Below are 23,362 nucleotides of genomic sequence, written 5' to 3'. Positions count from 1 at the left end.
AAGGCTAAACGTTTAGGCACACACTTAAATAAAACACACCTTGAAGCCTGTAGCTAACATCATCAGTCAATAACAGATGGAGATCACAAAACAACCCTCTCTGATAGTTGCCAAGTGTAGATCTAAAGAAGAAAGGATGCATCATTTTATGCTTGGAGCCCAGTTCTATTAAAACAAAACAAAGCGGGGAAAAAAAACCCACACTGGGCTACCAAGAATCCTGCGTTAAAACTCATGGCCCAGTCCACATCAGTCTGCAGGAACAAAGCACATTTTCAACACTTCAGTTGAATAGCACTTCACCCTCTGGTAAGTCTGCATGCACAACCATTTTACAACACACTTTGGTTTAATTTTTCAATATCGATCCTAAAATATTAAACTCGAGTTCAGTTTTTAAGACTTGAGATCATTCAAACCCAGAGCGAAATTTCAGAGAGAATAGAGATAAATGAGTTGAAACACTGAAGGTAGAAGGAGGTAATTGTTTTAACCAGACAATTCTATATAGTCCTGTACTGGTTGTTCTACAAAGAAGAAAAGTATGTCCTTTTTTGCTAACACTTCAATGCTAGAAACTCATATGCCAAGCTACATAGAGGAAAAGCATGGAAAAAAAAAAAAAAAGAGGGGAAAAAAAAAAGTAGTTCACATATCTACTTGTGCTTGTAATATCATATATAAACCTAGTAAACCTACCTGAGTTTTAGCATTGACATCTGCACTACATGTTAATGCCCTTTGGTTTTTAAAAAACGGTATCGGGGTACATGACAAAGCCATATATGAAACCAAAAAGGACCTTCAGTTTGTCTGTTCTTTTTGCTTTTTGCTGCCACAATCATTGCTTTCCCAGTTTCTTTCAAATTTGATTATCCAGTAGACCAATATTGCTGTAAAAGTCCAGAAAAGCAATATATATATTCAATGCATTCATTTCCCTTTGCATAAAATAAACATGTCTAATATCATTTGATCCCCATGTTTAGCTTGCTCTGCTTTCTATCGAATACAAGGCTTAACTGGTTTTTTTGTGTCTTTTGATTTTAATATGTCATTTAGCTTAAGGAAGGCCATTTGATGAGCATGATCCCCTTCCTCCCCAGCAGCAGACAGGCTCAGCTTTTTCATGGGTAAAGAACACAGGCTGCAGAAATGTCATCTGCACATATTCTGCGTTTCACAGCTTCAGGAAAAACAACAAATCACCCAAAGCTCCCAACTAATTCTTTTACCTTACGGGCTGAAGAGACATTATGGGCCTGATTCACTGCTCTCAGTACTTCACTTTCACCTCGCTGCAAGCAGCTGAAGCCAGCGGTCGCTGCAGTGCTGAATCCAGCCCCAGCCTGGCCTCCCCAGCCCTGCCTGCACCCTCAGCCCGCGCACATGCGGAGCCCCGCGTGCACCCAAAAGCAGAGGACGGCCCTTGCTATCAAAACCCAGACTTTGTCACTACAGCCATCTCTGCAGGATGGCAGTGTTCAGCAGGCTTGGAACAAGACTGTTTGAGGGTTGAGGAGTAATTTGTAATGCAGTTTTACCTCTGCTTCGGTCTCAAAAAAAAAAAATTAAAAATCTGAACCATTTGAAGTATTTTTATAGCTAAAAACAACAAAAGGATTTATATGATTCATGTACTACTTTACAACATCAAACAAAACCTCTAGATCTCATTGCCTTTGGTTCAGGACCAAGCCTGACGAGCCTGAGACACCAGCTTTCATTGCCTGCTTGGCTGTACAGCTCCAGCCTGCTCCTTTCTCTCTACTGTTTTTACCCAGGCTTAAACAAATAATGGACACTGTAACATTCTCTCTCACATACAATATGCTTTTTTTCTACATTCTTAAAATATTTCTGTTAATGCCTTGAGAAAACCCAGCTGGGGAGCAGCTCTGTGGAAAGGGACCGGGGGGTCCTGGAGGACAACAAGCTCAACAGGAGTGAACAGTGTGCTGCTGTGGCAAAGAAAGCCAACGGACACTGGGTTGCATCAACAAAGGCATCACCAGCAGAGATAATGAAGTCATTATCCCATTCTACTTAGTGCTTGTCAGGCCTCACCTGGGATAGTGTGTTCAGGTTTGGTCCCTGATGCGGACAGGGTGAAGAAGGTCCAGAGAAGAGACACAAAGATGATCAAAGGACTGGGAACCCTGCCATATGAGGAAAGGCTAAGAGAACTGGGTTTATTCAGCCTTGGGAAAAGAAGGCTTAGGGGAGCCCATATCACCATGTTCCAGTATTTAAAGGGCAGCTATAAAGAAGATGGAGACTTGCCTTTTTACCAGGAGTCACATGGAAAAGACGAGGGGTAATGGGTACAAGTCACTTCTGGGGAGATTCCAATTGGACACAAGAGGAAAATTTTTCACAATGAGATTAGCTATTGGAATAATCTCCCCAGGGAAGTGGCGGATTCCCCAACATTGGACACTTTTAAGATTCAGCTGGACAGGGTGCTGGGCCATCTTGTTTAGACCATGCTTTTGCCAAGAAAGTTTGGACCAGATGATCCTTGAGGTCTCTTCCAACCTGGTGTTCTATGATTCCATGATATTTCAAAAAAGTCATACCCCTTTCTCTCCCTCTCTATGTATAGTTTTTCAAAAGTTCTATATAACAGCTCTTCCATGCACAGCCAACACTTCCTCTAGTTTCTTCTTCTCTTTGAAGATGGACAGGGCAAGTTAATACCTCTCCAAGCAACTTCAACTTCCAGAGCTAGCACCATCTCAGCAGTGCAGTGTCTCAGTAGCCTCGGGATGTACAGTAGGCAGATGTTCAGTTGGATGAACTAACTTTTCATAGTATCTTGCATTATCTTTCATTGTGAGTTATACTATTTTTCCTACATGCTCTACCAGTTGCAACCAGAACATTAAAAAAAAAAAAAGGGGGGGAGCAATTTTCCATTCAGGTTCAAATTACTTTGCATCTTAATTAAAAATAAAGCACAAAGTTCTATTTCACTTTTTAAGGGCACCACCTAGTGTTGAGTATAATCAAGTAAGAACACAAATTTGCTATTGCACTCATATTTCTGGGAGGAACTTGCTTGTCTCTGTTCATTGGGTCAGACCAAGCCGGCAGCCGCTGAAGACGTAGCCCAAAGTTGTTCCTGGAAGTGGAACAGCTGGACCAGAGTGCTCTGGCATGGCCAGGGCAGGCTCAGCCCCAGTTTATTCCCCAGAGGTTTATCTCAGGCCTCCACAAAAACCAACAGAAAGTTTTGCTGTCTGTATCGAGGGAAGCAAAGGTATCATGTTTTGTTCATGTTTTCCCAAGCAGTTTCCTGTGAATATTTATAAGGTAGGTTTAATGTCAATACAGTTGCAAGCAAACCCAGAGAACACATCTGACAATCTGAGAAGGCACACATTAAATGCTCAGATACTAAGTGAGATCTCGAGAGAAAAAAGCCACAGAATTTATTTATAATCCTATTGTGTTTTTCTGAATAATATGGCCTCTTATATGTAAGGTACCTATTTAAGAATTTTCCCTTTTCTTCAACCTCCAGAAAATAAAGTCTGAAAAGCATTCTTCTCCTTAAAAACTCTCTTCAGTGTTTTATATTACACATGAAGACCGAATTTCTTCTACAATTATTCAGATAATTTATCTACCAAAAGTGTAAAACGGATAATTTCCCAGCTATGAAAATATCAGTATTCCGCTTCAATACGTGCTGTTATTTCCTTACCTACAAAAAAAGCAACTGAAATCATTATCTACCTGTTACAAAGAGATTTCAACTTTCTAAAAAGCTGAGATAAGTAAAATTGCTGTTCTCAAAGGTCTACTTTAAAGCAAGTAAGGTACATTTTATATTTAAAGGTGAAGTTTCTTCTTTTACCCTAAGGGCTTTACATTCTCATCTTGATGTATTAATTAAAGCACATTTATGGTGAATTTTTAATTATCTCCCTAATAAATGGCATCACAAGGAATAACATGGTCTCTTCACAAGTCTCTCTAGACTCCCCTGTGTCTTGGAAACAGCACTAATTCCACAGCAAACTAAGAATGCAAATTGCTGGGAGGACTGTGAGTGCTGATGGGCAGGGACCAGATGGCTGTCTTGCACTCTTTCTTGATCAAGGAGCACTGCGAAATACTGCAGCCAGAGCTGGCCACACAAAAAAGATGAGAGACTCTGCTATAGTTCCCTCTGAAATATATATATTTCCTTCCACTGAAAATCACAGGGAAAGGATGATTTTTATTTTTTTTTTCTTTTTGGTCAGGTTAGTTCCTATACTCTCTTCCCTGGGGCAGTTTATGCTCCTCTGTACTCCTAGGCAGAGAGGGAGAGGACAAGACATTTGAGGTATTACCACTCACCAGTGCTGTTGCCATTTATTTAGAGTGCAAAGTAAATCTTCACCCAGTGGAAGACCAGTCTGGGAGTGTGTGACAGCAGCTGCATGACCTAGCGTGGCTAGTCCCGGACTGTGGCAGTTCGGCACCTCCGGAGCGACAATGACTCCGTGTCACCAGTGGTCACACAGGGGTTTTCATCTACTAAAATATGTGGCTAACAGAGGAAGCATCATGACTGCTATGAAATACCATCTAAGGTCACTCAGTTTCAAAGAAAAGGAAGAATGACTATACAAAAACCACTGATATCATCAAATGAGAAAAAGCGGAAATCGTTGTACAATATAACCTAGGCATTCAGATAGTGAACGTACATGACTCTACCTTTTAAATGTCAAGCAATGACAGCACACAGCAGGTAGGAAATGGGACATTTACTATCCAAATGATAGACAATATTGCCTTTTTACCCATATTTATGTACACACATGCACAAAATAAGTATTTAGGATGGCCTCTAATCTTGTGGGAAGATTTGATTCTTGGGTCACTTTCCAAGAGCTACTTTACAGAAGACGCCCCAGACCCTGCCAGACAAAGTTTACAGACCCATATTTATCAAAGAGTAAACCACAAGTAAAATAAGCCTCGCCATAGTGAATTATGGTCTCCCCCTTTAAGAAAGAGCTAATAAACACCTCTAGGGGAGGCGACTGCTGACTGCTTTGCTTTTTATCACCCACCTACCCCTCCTGCAGAATGCCAATGATCAAATCAAGCCAGCACTTCTAAATAGCTTTTAGTGTATTAAATTAGTAGAGTTAAGTATTAGCAATTCACTCATAGCTGGAGCTATGGATCCATTTTTTTTTTTAAAAGCTAGAAGCCAATTGGCATCATGCAGCTAAAATCCTGTTTGCTGTTTTCAACACAGACTGCACCCCACAGCCTCAGTACCTTTGGCCTGTTGCCAGTCACTTTAAATACAAAAAAAAAATATATCGGCATGCATTACTGCTATATGGAACACTTCATCAATTAACAGGGAACTTATGACTATTTCTTTTAACCACAGTCTAGGTGTTCTAATCAACTTTCTCCACGTTTAGTTAAGAAAGCTACTTCAACTGTGCAGAATAGCAATAAGTAGTAGCATTTTTTTAAATACACATACAAGACAAGACCCTAAAGTATCATGCCACAGCATTATACAGCAGAGCATTAATGGACTACAACACCGAGACCGTAGCACTAATTGACAATTGCACATTTAGTTATTTGTGAAATCGAGCTTCTTGTGTTTATCGTGCAATGTTTAAAGGTCTAACAAGCTGTGGATAATCGAGAAGAACTGGTATCTCCTAACTTGTACTGAGAAGTGTCTGTATACATGTTGACCAAATTGATGAGTAGGCATGTAAATAACACTTTCAACATATTTAATGATTAGCATCCCTGTGGTATTTTCCTGTTCAGCTAAAATTTGTTATTAACGATGCTTTAGCAATTACATGTTTTCCAAACTGCCTCCTCTTAGCTGCAAAGACTTCAGGAGTTTTGCAATACTTCTCCACTTACCAGTTCAGAAGCTACTATTCATTCAAGGTGCTAAACAGCAAAAAGTCAATAGGAATTGTATACATTATATATTGTCATTACATGCTGGCATGATTCCCCTGCACAACAGATTAGGCTACATCTCCAACATGTTGATTTCCTAATAAAGCATATTAATTTGTCTATGACAGTTATTGCCTTAAACCACCACAAATTAAGGACGAAATAAAGTATTTTATTTTTAACATTTTCATTTATATGCTCATCTGTTGAAGTACAGGCATTATTTTCGTGCAAGTTATGATATGCATGAATCAGATTCACTTGCTTGTAAACTCTTAGTAGCTTGTAATTAAATAGCTTATTTTATATGCAATGCAGGGCAGAGATTTACTGCGTGTGCACTGCCCTGGCACGTGTGCAACTTCCCGTGCAGACCTGCACAGTACAGGCACTACAAACCTCTATTTTTATACATATATATATATTTTATACCTATGCATGACTAGCATTACCCTATAGAAGGAGACTAGCATTACCCTATAGAAGGAGAACAGACACAAAATCAGGGGAAGACTGACCTATGTCTGCTGACGCCATCCAGTTCTGAGTGCCCTCAACTCACATACAAATGCATTAGAAGGCAAACATTCCTAGTTTTTTTTCGATCCTGGCTGGCCATGGTTAGCTCACAGCTGCTCACAGGGGCTGTGCGTGCCAAAAGCACAAGTAACCAGGCCGGGTAAGAGTGCAGGGTGGCCACTGGCTGAAGTCAGTAACACCACAATAAAACATTCAGATCATATATCATGGCCTTAAATTGCAAAACTCCCCCATGGCAGGAAAGGCAGAGCAGAGCCCTTCAGTTTGAGCACTCAGCAATCAGAATTTTCATCAGCTTTAATGTGCGCTTTATTACCCCCCACAGAGCAGGCAGCGTGTGGGCTGCCTCTGAGAGACAGGGACAAATCCTCTTAGCCGTATTCTGGTCACAGCTCCTGCTCACAGCTTCTACAATAATTCAGTGTCAGAGCACGGTTCCTCATTTTCATATTCCTATCTCATTTGTGTCACGGGGCCAAACTGGAACAGGAGCATTATTATGCCAGATATTGGAGGGAGGTCACAGATGCATACTGCTAACTACAGCAATTACTGCCAGCGGAAAGTCAGCAATCGCTACAGAGCAACTACGTGAGGCATTGCAGCATACCTTTCGATGGGGGGGGGACGCCGAGGACTGCGTGGAAGCAAAGTATGGGTAGTTTTATAAAGATGATCATGCCTCCATTTACAAAGCAGTATGTAGTAATCAGGATAGAGTTAAAATTTAAAAAAAAAAAAAAAAATCTATGGCACTTACAGTAAAATAGCAGAGACAGCTGGAGCCAAAGTCATGGATCGTCATTCGGGAAGTTACTTAAGTATTCTGCGGAAAGGTCATTCCTTTCTAAATCGTGCTGCAAGCAGAAATGTCTGTAGCCTTCTAAAGGCAGAGAAGCCACCAGATCACAGACCTTTCCCCTTCCAGCTAAGGCCAAGTCACAACTATAAACCCCTGTGAGGTACCAGGGAAACCTCCAGCTTTCTCACAGAACTGCCTTTTCTTCTCCAAAGAAATCCCACACTGGGTGAGCCCTTCTCTCACTTGTAAATGTAAAGCCGGTACATTAACCCATGGTCAGTCTATGGTTTCTGGTTTCCTTCTGGTCCCTTCAGCTGATCTCAGAGCAGCCAAAATTTAGCTCTTAAGCAACTGATCTTTCCACTCTGACATGAAACAAATCAGAAATTACACTATTAATAATCTCTTGCACTTGTCACCCACTGAAGCATCAACCTTTTGACAGCTGAATTGTTGAGGTTGTGTCAATAAGTGACGTTAATAAGTTTTTCCATAATAGATAGTGCATCCATTGGTTGCTAGGCAAACTTTTTATTATAGCATTGCATTAGAAGAAGAGGTGCAAAAAGATTCATGAAAAAAAATGGCAAAGAAGTCCCCCTTCCCCAAAGCAGTTTAACAAAAAGCCATTTACCAAATCAAGATGAAAAAGTAGAAATTACTGAGGAATTTGAAGAGGGGAAATGTGTTGAATTATGCATCATCTGGCTGAGTTTTACACAGCAAAATATTTATCAGAAACTTTGAAACAGTAGTTTCTTCGTGAAAATTCAACAAAGCAAAGCATGGATATCTGCCAGTTTCCATCTAAATTCTTCCAAATCACTAAGTATCAGCGCAGCTGCATTAGCATCAAAGGGAGTACTTGGGAAGTAAGGCACTATTCACAGGAATCTATCCCCTGGTTCCGACTAATATTTACTCTGGGATATGTACTTAATTTCTAAATAATTCACTTTCAGTCATGTCTTCATTTTCTGCATAGACCTAAACTCACCTGAATAGCTGCACCGTATTAATGACAACAGGGGAGTATTTGTCCCAGAATTCACATTTTTACAGGACGTGTATCTAGCTACAGCTTTATGCCCTTAATGGAGACTCTGTCAAGTGGCAGAATATAAAACAGAGACCTGTAATTAAGCCTCATTCACCCTAGCCACCCTCTGCTGCAGCAGCCCCAGAGAGCAGCCCCTCTCCCTTCCTTTGCCTGGCTTTAAATAAGACACAAGGCCTGCCCCAATCTCCCTCTCGTTCCTGCACCACCTCAGTGTCTGCTGATAACCCCTCCTAGACTCAGAGCAAGAAACCTATATCCTTTTCTTCAAAAAGGAGATTAAAGTATCAAAAACCTCTTACCACCTCTCACCAGGAGGTTTGGCTAATGCCCTGAAATATTCCCTTTCTTGCAACTGTATGAATATTATTAATCTTTTCCCATCAAGTCTGTGCCACCCAGGAGCTTTTGACTCCAGCCTGTGGTGGCAGGGAGGTCCCTGCAGCCCCCATCGCCAGACACTCTGCAACCAGCCCAGCTGAACGTTGAATGGATTTTTTGTCTGCTCTGTGCTGTGAAAAGCTCTTGCGCTTCACTTCCAACCTATCTAAAATATTTAATGAATATTTGAAATGGGCACCAACGTTTAGTTTGCCTCCTGAAAAACAAGGGGGAAAACATATGGGTAATATGCAGTTTGTTTTGCAAAACAATAATGAAGCATCTGGTAACTTCTCCAGGAAACAAAATGAAAGCTGAGGGGATATTTTACAGAACTTGGAAGCATACATAGGATGGTGTACTGTTATCCAGCATGTGTCTAAACACACACAGTCTCCTAGCACAGCTTGAGGAAAGATATTTGGTATATTCATTGTAAATCTCTGGCAAGCACACCATACGGCTACTCTGTTCCCGCCAGCAGGCGCGGGAGCCAATCCCGCTCCCATGCAGTCAGCCTAGACACAAGATACGCCGGAAAACGCAGGGAGTAAGGCTGGTGACAGAGCCACAGGCAGGATCATACCTTCATTGTGGCATCAGCCGGCAGAGCAAACCCCTCACATGCCAGTGGATTATTTCCTGCTGGGGTAATACACCTACCCTAAAATTCAGGTTTTCCCTGTGTTTAAAGTTTATCATCAAATGTAATTTTATCCCCTGCTATGACGAATAAGCAAATTCAGTCTGTATGATTGAAATCTAAGGCATCAAAAACATACCTTCCAGATATTGCTTCTATTGTATAACTATACTACCTATAACCATGTATAAAATGCCAAATTTAACAAGCACTACATATTATGCACTACATATTGCTCACGTACATGTATTAAGTAGTATATGTTGAGCCACACTATCAGCTGGTATAACAGACCCAGGATTTGCCTTAGTAGTATAAGAAAGTAGTGTAAGAAAGGAATACTAGTTAGAGAACTGTAAGACCATTTATATCCAAGTTGTTACAAAATACTATAAAAAGGATCGATGCTGATAGAGGGAAGGGCATGCAACTAGAATACAGTCAGCAAGGACATGATCAAAGCTAGGACAAATAGACTGCAAATACTGTATAATGTGCAAACACCTCTAAGGTATGCACAAGAATCTGTGAAGCATCCTCACAGCAGGAGGCTGCAAGCTCATTTGGCGTGGCCTAATTTGCCAACATATCACAGCCAACTAATAAAAGCATTTCTCAAAGACAGGCAAGTTCTGCTGGGCTGGCCTAGCACCACGTAGCAAAATTAAAAAGCTGTTCTCCATACAGCACCCAGCATCCATCCAAATCTTTGTTACACTTTCAGCAGTGCATGTAATACATTGTTAGAGCATGTTGCTTTTTGCAGAAATGAGCAGCAGGAGGGCATTCATCAGCAGGCAGCCTCGCGTTAGCAAGGAGGGCAGTTCAGCAGCAGGCTGCAGTTGGGGTCCCTGCTTGCACCTAGTGCAGGACCAGGGCTCGCTGTGCCCCCTCGCCCCTCGGAGGGGGCAGTTCACACACAGCTCACACTCCCTGCTGCCCTGGGGCAAGCCGGCTGCAAGGCCGGGGCACTGAGCCCCCCGCATCCCACCGACACCAGCGAGCATCTCAGATGCCTCAAGTTAGCCTCCGCCTGAGCTGAAGAAGTATTTTCCTTTTAGATGCAGCTTGTTTCCCAGAGCAATCCTCAGAAACGCCATGCCTCGGATGTTCTTCTTCAAAGCAACAACTCTGCCCCACCTTCCCTTTGTTCAGGAAATCCCACGGGGAACGGCGCAAGGGAACGGCCACGCTATCGAGCACCTGGGGGCTAAGAGTAACCTCCAGTCACACGGTATAGCCCCAGCCGTCACGCAGTAACACTGCTGCCACATCAGCTGCGCTGAATTGCTTCACCTATTCCCTGCATGTCCCAATGCAACAGCAAAAAAGCCCATGCTGGATAAGGAGGGTTTCATACCTGTTCCCCAGCTGTAGCTGAAGTTACAGTCTACCCCTGAACTTGTTTTAGTTCTCTGCACCCATCACTGTAGACAGACCCTTGGGCTCCTGAATACCCATGTCCTTTGAAAATTAGAAGGGGGCACTTTTGAAAATTTCAGCCTTAACCCAAACCAGTCTTTTGTGCAATGTACGTGCAACGCCTAAGCTTGCAGATTTCCAAGGAAGAATTAATTATTAATAACTTAATGCAATGAGAGATGCTGTTTTCATCCTCCTCACAGCTGTCAGGGAGGCACAGATGCAGCACCACCTTCTGTAATTGGAATCTTTATTTTACAAACAGCGCAATAGACTGTGTTTTATCTCCTTTGATCCCTGTGTAATACAAACAAGGCTCACTAATCAAGGCTCCTTCCCCTTTGTTTGCCCTTCAAATGCTGCAGAGAGCCTTTTCCTGCTGGATATTGTCGTTATGTACATTGCACAGTGAAAACGTGTGTGATACAGCAGGCATTACAGAGAGTTTTTGTCCTGACTTTAAGGTTATCTCCATAAAGCCAACTGGCAGCACATACCAGCCTGGCCAGGTGCTGTTCTCCTAAAGATACCATTATGTACCGACAATTAACAAATCTATCAACAGATTTCCTTTATGATTCTTGGTGCTACTGAATTTAAATACACTGCAGAAGAATAACAGTGCCTGGATGGTATACAAAAACATATCTAGCTGGCAGACCTGAAGCATGAACAGAGCAAAGCAGCTGCACTAAACCACAGAAGGGATAGAAACACAGCAAATCATAACCCTGTGGAAAGTCCTTCAGTCACAGCCAGAGCAGAGGCTATCGCTGCAGTTGTCTGACACTTGTAACTGCAGAACACCATCTTCACTTGGAAACTTTGTCAAATCTTAACCAGTTAGGGCATTTCCAAAGGAAGACATTTTCTGTAAGCATTGCAACCACAATACTTCTGCCATTTCTGAGAAGGGCCCTGAAGGAAGAACAAGCTAATTTTGCCCAGGTTAACTTCAAATTTTTACAAGCTTTTTTTTTTTCTTTAAGAGCAGGAGTGTCTCAGTGCTGTGAAGCAAGGGGATAAAATATAAACAACTTTAGTTTTCACAACAACCTGCCTGATTTTGACATAACTTCATAAATAAAGTTCCCGTCCATTGAGTATGTTTCCTTAGGATATGGCAGAGCCAAGACATTTCATGGAAAAAGTTCTTCCTCTGTGCTCTTTTTGCCTGCTTACTCTAGCTTGTTCTAGGGGCCATGAAGGACAACAGTTTAAAATTAGAAAAGGTAAGTGCCAAATAATCAGGAAGAGCAGGATAGATCAGGAGTTGGAGATAGCTGGGACTGGCTAAGGAAAAAAAGAAATCAACAGGAAAAGGAATGAAAAGCCAAAAAAGAAGTTTTGGTTACAAGCAGTACGAAAATAAACCCAGATGAACTGATGAGGAAGCAATATACTGGGGAAACAAGCACTCACTTGACAAAGAGGAGTGTCAACAGAAAGCCAGAAAGACAGTAAAATAAAGACAGATTGGTTGAAGAGCCCAGAAAGAAGTGTGGATGATGTGAGGAGTGAAGATTGTTACTGAACAGAGGCGAAGACTGTATATGAGGCTTTGCAGGTGAGCTGAGTACCTGCAGTAGGAAGATCAGGACTACCCGAGTAGTGATTTGGCTCTAGGCAGGTGAGGAGCAAAGGTTATGTTTGGACACAAACCACCTAGAGAAAGGGCTTGTTTGAAAGGGAAGGAAAAGCAAATGAGTTTTTGGGTAAGTGAGCAGCAGAGTACATGTCCAAAGAGCACGTCCTCTCTCTAGCCTTAGCACACATTGTGGGGATACAGACACCTTCATTATTTTAGGAATTGGGAAAAAATGAGTAAGCATAATTAGTAAGCTGATTAAAACAATTAGTACATTATGCAGTTAGTTTAGCTTGTGCAGTCCCCTGGTAACCCTGCAATCCAAGATCAGGGCAGCTTTTGACGGTCTCTCTTTCCTCAGGGTGTGAGCTGGATCTCAGCAGCTGAGGCCCAAATAGATATCTCTACTGCCATGAGCTGTGGCCACTTTCTTCACCAGCGGCGGTAGAATAAGCAGGATTTCTTTTTTTCTTATGCAGAGAATTTGTAAAGATAGGCAAAGCTTACCTGCCTCCCAGCCTTGCTGCACTAGGCTGACTGCTTTTCTCTTTGAGCACACAGGGAAGCATGAGACCCTCTCCAGTGAAACCAGGGTCAGGCCCACCCAGCTGCCTCTGTCCTGGTTCTGTGCCCCACAGCTGCCTTCCTGGCCATCTTCCCTCTCTCAAAGAGAGTGAGAGAAATCTGGCAGCAAGGAGATGAGGAGGCTTTGGATCAGAGCCTGTGTTCCCTACCTAAGTCCCAAGAGCTCAAAAGCTTTCAGCTGCATCCTATTCACCTCTTTTCCTTGTCAGATATCCCTTGATGAGAACAGAGCCTGACAGGAGGGGAAGAAGAAGGAAATTACATAAGCAAAACAAAAGTGTAATTAAATTCCCTCTGCAGATGAGCAGATCAGGTCTCGGCTGTTACTTTACTTCATTCTGTCACATTCTGGACTGTTCTTTAAGGAACTCTCTGCTAAACAAAACTAAGAGGGCAGCTTAAGGTTTCCTTTTTCCAAGGAGCGCCATATGTCTGGTATCTTTTTTTTAACTCCTGCTGTCTTATGCCATTCTTACTAATGTGAGCATTGGCTGGGTGAAGCACTAAGCATATCTTTTCAAGGTACTAAAATGAAACCACCAAAACCATGGTTGAATTATGCAGGAAGAAAGCATGCTTCCACCAAGTGCCAGCCTCCCTGGGGTGTAGTCCTGAGCTGTCTTCTCAATCGCTTGCAGCAGTAACAAAACACCAGCTGACTGATACTGTTAGCATTTCTAAGGCATCTCATCAATCACAGCTTAAGTCTTTCCCAGTGAGTAACTTAGGAAAACAAGGCCATTCCTCCTGCTCTGATGATTTTCAGTGGCTCCATTATTCCGAGTTACTGACAGATGCTTTGTTTCTCCCATTGCACAACTTCTAGGTGCAAACTACTTTTGATTTAGCACACAGATTAAGTCCTTACCCCATCTCACTTTTCTAATTGGAAAAAGGCCTGAGGCAAATTCAAGGAAAATTGTCCATACTTCCTTCTTTCAAAATAAAGCTGTGATATTTTTAAAAGCACACAGAGGATGTTGGTGGTAGGCTGTTTTCAACACTGCCTGGAGAATGAAGAAGAATAAGAGGTTCTAATGAGAACACTAAGTAGTATCATACTAAATTGGTATACTTTTATTCAAGGTTATTAGGCAGAACAACCTAAAGATATTCCTTATAGTGGGGAAACTAGATCAACTCCAGATATTTTATGTGCAGGCAGAATACCAGCCTGACATTTCTGGAGTGCTTAAAGAGACCAAGACAAACCTAAGAGACCAAGTTCAGTTAAACCAGATTAGATCTTTTAAGAAATAAAATGCAAACGACTGAACTGCAACAGGCATCCACATCCCATGTCCAATGAGAAGGTTTCTACACAACAATATTTTTGCTCAATTTTTGATAACTTACTTGCAATACGTGCAACCTGAGACATGGCAAGGCTACTATGAAAGGTGCTGAAACAGTAGTTTGAATTACTAATCTAATCGCTTGCATGGAAGTGTTACCTTCTTTTTCCAGATAGTTTTAGCAGCTAGCTATGAAATTCTGGCAGGCAATTTGTCCAAAAACTCTTCAAGACTTAAGTTTTATAAGCGTAAGTCCAATTTCTTATAAAAAATTATGTCTAATTTTCTCTCAGTATTCTGATGAGGTGAAAGCTATGCCTTATTTTTGGGGGCACGAAAAAGGAAACAGAGAAGTTTTGAAGTTCAGAATAGAAATGATGAACTTCCAAGAAAGTTGGAAGGAAAAGGAAGGAAGTGAATCTTTCAACTCAAAAATGCAAGGTAGACAGTAAATCCTCAGCATTTAAATCAGCAAAGACCACATAATGGTGCAATCACGTTTATTGCATTGACAGCTTTATTTCTCAACTTTTAACTTTGTAACATTTAACAGAGGCTTCAGAAAGTAATCATTTCATATGGATGTTTAGTTTACTTTTAGGGTACTTGATTTTTTTTTTTTAGCTAATAGGAGAATGACAATGATAGTTTAAAAAAGAAAAATCTTAAGTTATAGCTACAGTAGAGGAAAACTGTCTCTGAATACCACTTCATTTTCATGACAGATTTATTTCTGAAATTCAGACTCCGAAAACTATCAATTTAATGCATTAGATGAATTTGCATGCATTTAAATTCATGACTTAAAATACCAGCAACTGTGCTCATACAAAATTAACATGCACACACACTTGCCTACATTCACTCATTACAATTTAACTGACCCTTATTAAGAGCTACCAGTGTTTTCCCAGGTTGAGGAAGCGATTTACATGAATGATCCCTAAAAGGGGGAACCAGGCGTCCAAGTTCTGCCTTCCTCAACCTACTTTAAAATCTCACCAAAACTTCTAGAGAAAACAGTTCCTCATCTTTGAAGCAATGTTTCAGACCACGAACAGCTATGCTGGAACAGACTAACAGCGGCCTGTACGGGAACACGTCTCTGCTCAGTTCAAGAAACATTAGGCTTGGTTCAGTTTGGCTATCACAGAACGATTTCTCATTATATTAGCCACAGAGTTAATCGGTCTTATTTAGGAAGGCATTGAATATGAAATGGAATGGCTTTACAAATATTGCAGCATCCTTAATGACACAGATTTTGAGCGTATTGTATCATATACTTTGGGGAAGACTTTGTACATGCAGTCAGACAGATGGCTGGATGACTGCATATCTATATAGTTTATTAACTGTATGAGTTACTAATGATCATATTTCCAGCCAGTTTTACTCACAGCTTCTAGCTTTTATGCTCAAAACTGCACATGCAATTGCTTAATCCCTGCACTCAACTGCTCACCCCTCAACCTCGCATAACCCAGATCCCTGCATGCAGTCAGTCAGTGCAGTTCCAGTAAATAGGTTAGTGCGAGGGAGCAGACAAAGATGTCATGCCGGCGTGTGCTCAGCGGGTGCAGAAGCTGGCTACGCGCCTCGTCTTTTGTGCCCGCGAGTCCCCAGTCACAGTTACAGAGAACAGCTTTCCAAAGCCTGTCTTCTGGTCTTAGGTATAATTTAAACAACAATCATTCCAGGAAAAAAGATGAGCCATTAAAGCATTTCTACACTGTTTAAGAAGGTCTAAGTAATGACATGAATTAAAATTGCTAAATGAGTTGAGTTGAACGTGTCACTTCAAGGAACCACAGGGCTCTACAGTCCCTGAACGTTGGGCCTTCGGGCTGACACAACTGCGCTATGTAATGAGCACATACTCGCCGTCATACAGAAACAAAAAGTGATCTTCTTAGCGTGTACTCAGACATCCCTCCCAACTGTAGTGAAGCAGAGAAATGTCAGAGTCTGTGGAAACAGCACTTCGGAAACAGCAGAATTTGTATTAGTTGAACATTCAAATGGAGAGGTTGTTAGGATGGAGTTGTTTTTGGAGAAAGAATTGGGGACCCATAGGCTCAGTTTAAAAAAAACCCTTTATGTGTCTTTCTCTAAAACCAAGATTATACTTGCCTCATGTAAAAAACCATATTTTCTCAGAGAGTCAAACTAACATCAGTGTATTGCTTTAAAAAAAAAAATTCAGAGAGTGACAACCGAGTTGTGGCACAATGTTATCCCTTCCATCAAATCCTGACAACAATTTCATTGTAAATAGGAGCAATAAATGTTTGCCTATCTTGGCTGCAAAGGACATACAGCTTATATGATCCAAACAATTACCAGTAATATGCACAAAAGTTAGGAAAAAACATTATCCAGATTACTAAAGTGGCAACTTGCCGTAATATGTTTATATAGTATAACTTGTAGAAATATTCATTTATCTATTTGCTTAATGCAATGTCCATTACATGAAAATTATACTTTACACCATCTTATTTACTACAGGGAAGAAGGTTAATGCAGGAGAACATATTAAAGGTAATTTTCATTCTGTGATATAATTAAGTGTAGCACTTGCAGAATCCTTTTGAGGAGATTTGCAACAGAAAGTGCTTTTAAAAAACTCCACAGGTAACTGCATTAAAACAAATCCTCAAGCAGTGGAGATTTAACAAAGAACTGGGAACAAAACAGTATTTTCTTGTCCCAGGTTTTTTTTAAGGTTTCAAACCAGCAACGTCCACTGTACACCATTTTGTTCTATGGCTCTCATAAGCACAAGAAGAAAATTTTCTTGTACTTATAATTAGATTAATTCCAGATTTTCATATTGGAACAAACCTTTAACGGACTGGAAATACAATAGTCTGCACTGTCATTTCACCCAGATCTCTCAATGTTACCGAAAACACTGAAGCCACCACAAAACTGTAAAGGGAAGCTCATTAAACCAGAGCAGGAAATGAACTGCACACGCCGTGCTCCCGTGAACGACTGTGGTGTTGGACCCAGAAACTCACCTTGTCAGCATGTAGAAAAGGTTTCGTCCATTTGGGGCAGAAAGAACTGTCAGAACTCATAAGCCAGCATGGGGGGAAAAGCGTCTGCAACCACAGTGAGGAAGAGCCCAGGGAAGGCCACCACCACTGGCATCGATGAGCGAACGCCATTTCCTGCCTCCGTTTGGGCTGCGATATTTTTGTTAGATGGGGCGCTTTTATGAAATTATTTTTAATAGCTATTAGTTCAGTATTGTCTTCTCTTGAGGTAAATTAGCTAAAATACATAAAGCTGGTGATAATGAGATATATGCACAAAAAAGAAGGGGAAAAGGAAAGAGAAATATCCTGTATATTAATCAGCAGTTATAACATACATAGCAGGAATTGCTGTGGTCATACCACGTGTGGGAAGCACAGGTGTGGCAAGCATATTTTCCCTAAATGAAGTTGCAGAAGAAGCAATGGGATTTTTCAAAATTATTGGGTACAGAAACTCCAGCTTCGTAACATTTTGGTGGTCTTTGTTAGTGCTGACAGCTACAGGGACACTGCCTTGTTCGAATTACACCAGGTGACATTTTTCAAAACAGTGGCAAGATTATAAACACTTCATATCTGGTCTCCAGTTTCACTGAAATGTTACGCCAGCCTCGAGCTGGCCACAAGGACAGCATGAGCCCTAACAAACTCCTGTGTAGCGCTTACTGGGCATCAGCACCCAGCAAAGAGATTAACTACAAACCAGGCTTTCAATAGCAGTCACGGACTTGGTTCAACTTTGTAGATTTTTTCATTTTGACAATTTATCACTTTTCAGACTGAACAACAATCACTTGTTTCTACATAAAAGTTATGAAAACCTGAATGGAAAAGCCAAAGGGATGGGAGTTTTCACCATGTTCCTTAAAGATCATTAAGCCGAGAGCTGGAAGTGGCGAGGCCAGTAAATCAATGTCAATGAACTCTGCTGTCATCTACATGGCCATATTTTTTACCCTTAGACACATTACAAGCATAATGGAGAATACATAAATGAATGCACAATGATTCCAGATATTTATATGCATCCTGCTCGTGAGAGATCATGCCTATAATTCGTATGTGGTAAAGCCACAAAATTATGAAGGTCTTCCTACCACTGCCATTTATAATCCAATGGGAATCCATTACTTTTTTATTTCTCATGTTACAAGAGGCAATTTATGACTGTCTGTATATCACATTATGTTTTAGAGGTGATGATAACGTAAAAGCAGCCTGACCTCAAAATGGAATAATGGATTCAAGCAAAATGCCATTTCACAAAAAGGATACTTGGTTTCTTAGAGAAATAAGTAACTATAGGTAAAGCTTTTAAAATTTTAGTTATGGCATTCAATTTAGAAAATCATTTTCATCAAAGTAACCTCTTTCTGGGGTCATTTCATTTCATTTTCCTTTTAGGAGCAGAGGTGTGGTTTTATTTGATTTTTTAAATCACTACCAAACATACAAATTCAGCCTATTTCAGAAGCTTTAAATTAGCCCATTCTCTAATCTTTCAGTCTGGTCATTCCCAAGCCATTTTGTGATCACCACTGAGCTGTTCCCAGCCCAAATGGAGATTTCGGGACTCTTACTATTTATCCACCTCCTAATTGCACTGTGAGGCATAAGCTTATGGTGCACTTACATGCACTTAAGAGTTACTGTGACGGCATCACTAAAAGAGGACAAGAATTAATACCATATAGTTGTAATGCCTAACTACACAGGATTTGATGGGTTAGAGTCATACTTATTATCTTTTACTTTTAAATGAGGTAGCATTTGTGATAACAACTATCCTATGTCCTCCACAGGAGCTGCATGCTACTCCTGAATGCAAGATGTTCCTTTATCACTGCTATTATTGCTGGTTTTGTTATTATTTCTAAGGATAAGAGTTCTACTACATTCATTTGGTTTCTTAACAGCAATACCGTTTTGTTCATACCTTTGCAAACCTACCACGTTTTAATTTTCAGATTCTTAAGTTCCCGATATTAAGGATAGCATTACCATATTCTGGTTACATTTTTTTTGAAGCTGTAAATTCTGTTCTCTGTTGAAGGGCTGCCTTTCCATAGGCATAAGTATTTCAGAACAGATTCATAAAAATTGACAGCTAGCTAAACTTTATACATCTTGACCTCACTAAGAGTTCAGTTTCACCTGCAGTAAAGCCATTTATATGGGCATAATGTGTTACACAAGTATAGCTGAAGTCAGATTACACTTAATAAGCGAGACTATATTTTAAAAAGAAGATTAAATAATGGCTATAATATTTAATGTGCCACTTAACTGTCACATTAATAGAAAATCTATCAGTAAAGATGACAGAGCTACAATGATTTAGCAGTTACCAATCCAGACCATTCGAGCTTTATGAGTAACACCAGCGAACAGCATTATGGGACCAATTCATATCTTTTCTCATATGGAAAATTACTCTCTTGAAATTCCTGAACAGTCCCAACTAAACGGGACCAGTTATGAGGCTACCCAAAGTCAGTCACGGTACCAAAATATAGATCTAGCAAGTGGAAAACGTTACTCCATATTCCAGGTTTTAGTGGGATGCCTCTTAACGTGGCTTCTATGCAGCACCTGAACAACCTGCTGCCTATGTTACTCTTACAGCACCTAAAGACAGACAACTCTTTTTCAGCATCGGACAGGAATTCCTTCTTAGACTCACCTGCATTAGCAGAGGTGAACTGTTTTCAGTCAGACCACTTCCCTGAACCAACCCAGTGAACGTCATGGAGGTACCAGAGATCAGAGGGGGCAGAACATCAGACCAGAGTAACCCAGGCTTAGATCAGTTTAAGTTGCCCTGAAGCTGAATACCTAGAGTGGAAACAGCTGAGGACTTTTTCCGTTTCCACACAGCCCCCAGCAGCTGCTGACTGCAAGTACAGATAACGACTTTCCCATGCTGTGCTTTCACACCAAAGTGTTAAGGAATAAGCTGTCTGAATCTTATTTTTCCTATATAACTTATTTTACTTTATATAGGTTATAGTCTAAGTTTAACATAATATTAAGTAATAATTACATCTGAATTATAAAATATATAGAATCATAGAATCATTTAGGTTGGAAAAGACCCTTAAGATCATCAAGTCCAACCATTAACCTAGCACTGCCAAGTCCACCACTAAACCATGTCCCTAAGCACCACGTCTACCCATCTTTTAAATACCTCCAGGGATGGGGACTCAACCACTTCCCTGGGCAGCCTCTTCCAGTGCCTGAGTACCCTTCTGGGGAAGAAGTTTTTCCAACCTAAACCTCCCCTGGCGCAGCTTGAGGCCGTTTCCTCTTGTCCTATCACTTGTTACCTGGGAGAAGAGACCGACCCCCACCTGGCTACAACCTCCTTTCAGGTAGTTGTAGAGAGCAATAAGGTCTCCCCTCAGCCTCCTCTTCTCCAGACTAAACAACCCCAGCTCCCTCAGCCCCTCCTCATAAGACTTGTGCTCCAGACCCTTCACCAGCTTCGTTGCCCTCCTCTGGACACGCTCCAGCACCTCAGTGTCCTTCTGGTAGTGAGGGGCCCAAAACTGAACACAGTACTTGAGGTGCAGCCTCACCAGTGCCGAGTACAGGGGCACTATCACCTCCCTGGTCCTGCTGGCCACACTATTCCTGATACAAGCCAGGATGCTGTTGGCCCTCTTGGCCACCTGAGCACACTGCTAGCTCATGTTCAGGCGGCTGTCAACCAGCACCCCCAGGTCCTTTTCTGCCAGGCAGCTCTCCAGCCACTCCTCCCCCAGCCTGTAGCATTGCATGGGGTTGTTGTGACCCAAGTGCAGGACCCAGCACTGAGCCTTGTTGAACCTCATATAGCTGGCCTCAGCCCAACGATCCAGCCTGGCCAGGTCCCTCTGTAGGGCCTTCCTACCCTCCAGCAGATCAACACTCCTGCCCAACTTGGTGTTGTCTGCAAACTTACTGAGGGTGCGCTCGATCTCCTCGTCCAGATCATCGATAAAGATATTGAACAGAACTGGCCCCAGTACTGAGCCCTGGGGAACAGCACTTGTGTCCAGCTGCCAACTGGATTTAACTCCGTTCACCACAACTCTTTGGGCCCGGCCGTCCGGACAGTTTTTTACCCAGCGAAGAGTACACCTGTCCAAGCCATGAGTGGCCAGTTTCTCCAGGAGAATGCTGTGGGAAACGGTGTCAAAGGCTTTACTAAAGTCCAGGTAGACAACATCCACAGCCTTTCCCTCATCCACTAAGCGGGTCACCTTGTCACAGAAGGAGATCAGGTTAGTCAAGCAGGACCTGCTTTTCATAAACCCATGCTGAGTTATAATTTAAAATCCTTTTATTAAAAATAATTTCTTTTTAAATCTTTCATTGTTGGAAATGGAAAAAGAAGTTTGCTTCCTGCATTCAGTGCCTGGTCTACTTCATTTGTATGTCTTGTCATTTAATAACTCTTAATTGAAGGTCTTAAACTGATCTGCACTGTATTTTATGTCAGTATCATTTAGCATGTGCTTTAACTCACTGAATGCAAAAAAAAGCCAAGAACTGAAAATTCAAAAAATAAGCTAAAAGTTCAGGACAGCAAAAGACTTAAAAACACAGGTCAAAATAAATCCTGGGTTAATTTCTCATCTTTTCAGAAAGCCTGCATAATTCTTAAGTTTACCTGTGCTGTGTGTACCAAAAGACAAGTTTTGTTTGTGGGAAAATATCTGAAGTGTTTTCTTCAGTTGTCAGCATTTTATACCAGGACTTGAACTATGCTTAGAGTTGCATGACATTTGAAGCACAGAAATTACTATCTTGACTTTGATTTACCCTTTCAAAGGAGTTGCTCTGAAGCAGTTCAGCAACAACAGACCTATGTGGGATGCATTCAATTTTTAAATTTCTTTTCTAATGAAAGATAACCTACAAATTCTAAACTTTGTAATTCATCTCTTTTTCCCGTAATGTGATTAAGGGACTAGTTTCAATACAAACCACAGTAAATTACACGAGTATGTCTGCCTGAAAATGAAGTATGTTTTCACTGTTACAGCAGTGTGACACTACTTCCAAAAAGGAACAACAACCTGCTAAGCAAAAATGATGAGGAAGAGATTCTTATCAAGGCTTCGAAAATGTCAGAAGAGGGAACGACATTGGTTTAACAACTTTGGTTCTGTAAACATTTTGGCATTTCACAGAAACATCTCTGTTAGTAGAAGGGGAAGAAAATGTTGCTTTTGTTAGATTTTCAGTGATGCATTTCAGGTCTTCTCCACCTATCAGGAGACTATTTTTAATTTTTTTAAATATCATCCTGACTACACAGCATTTCATACTGAAACAGTGCTTGCTTCTTTTCATATTAAGTGAGCTTAATGTCGGACAAAGGTGCAGATTTATCTCCCACAGTCCAATGCTTGAAATTTGATTGAGCTTCTGAACGTTTCAGGAATGTCAACCCCAAGCTGGCTTCACTCATCAAGGAAAACTGTAATTGCCCAAATAGCCTTCTTTTTATGGAAAGACAACAGCTCTAGTTCCACCATGCCCTATTCATCCCTTAATTCATTGAAAAGGCTGCCAATATAGGTTTAGCAGATGCTACATGGCCCACATACTTGAAACCATCTTTTCCTTGAGCACTGAACATTGTTCCTCAGCCACATGCTAGAACAAGTGGGGGGAAAAAAAAAAGCTTCACAGTCCATTGCAAACATCCTGAGCTATTTGATTATGTGGATTAGAAAGCTGCTAAAGATTATACATGAAAACACTGGTTTACAATTAGCTGCTTTAGGCTGTACGCTGTTTAAATTTGTGCTTGGTGCTCTCTGTGAAAAGCTTTTGCAACAGAAGCTGAAACCCTTGTTTCTATCTTTAGTACTGCCCTACCCCAATAATAAGTTTCACGGCCACTGTGGTCTGCTCAGAAATTCAGTAGCCTCTGGCCACAGATAACCATCCACTAGGTAACCTTAAATGTTACCCTCTCAAGGTTAAAAAAGTGTGTTTAAGATTGCTCTGGCTTTGAGTTCTCATTCTTGCATCCTTCCTGAACTCCTGGCTTCCCA

The 23,362-nt window shown here is 41.2% G+C and overlaps 1 long non-coding RNA gene across 1 annotated transcript in view; it reads right to left on the bottom strand.

Moving 5' to 3' along the window:
* LOC148051048 (uncharacterized) overlaps positions 1-20,074 on the bottom strand; it is a 125,340-nt gene extending 105,266 nt beyond the window's left edge. Inside the window, exon 1 of the long non-coding RNA XR_015700422.1 lies at positions 19,993-20,074. This is a non-coding gene — a long non-coding RNA (uncharacterized LOC148051048). The remainder of the gene's footprint in view (positions 1-19,992) is intronic.
* Between the last annotated feature and the right edge of the window lie 3,288 nt (positions 20,075-23,362).

This window comes from Nipponia nippon, unplaced genomic scaffold (assembly GCF_047370975.1).
Source record: "Nipponia nippon isolate SJK-2023a ecotype South Korea unplaced genomic scaffold, ASM4737097v1 scaffold_7, whole genome shotgun sequence".
NCBI classification, from domain to species: Eukaryota; Metazoa; Chordata; class Aves; order Pelecaniformes; family Threskiornithidae; genus Nipponia; species Nipponia nippon.
This window is presented reverse-complemented; position numbering and strand designations above follow the sequence as displayed.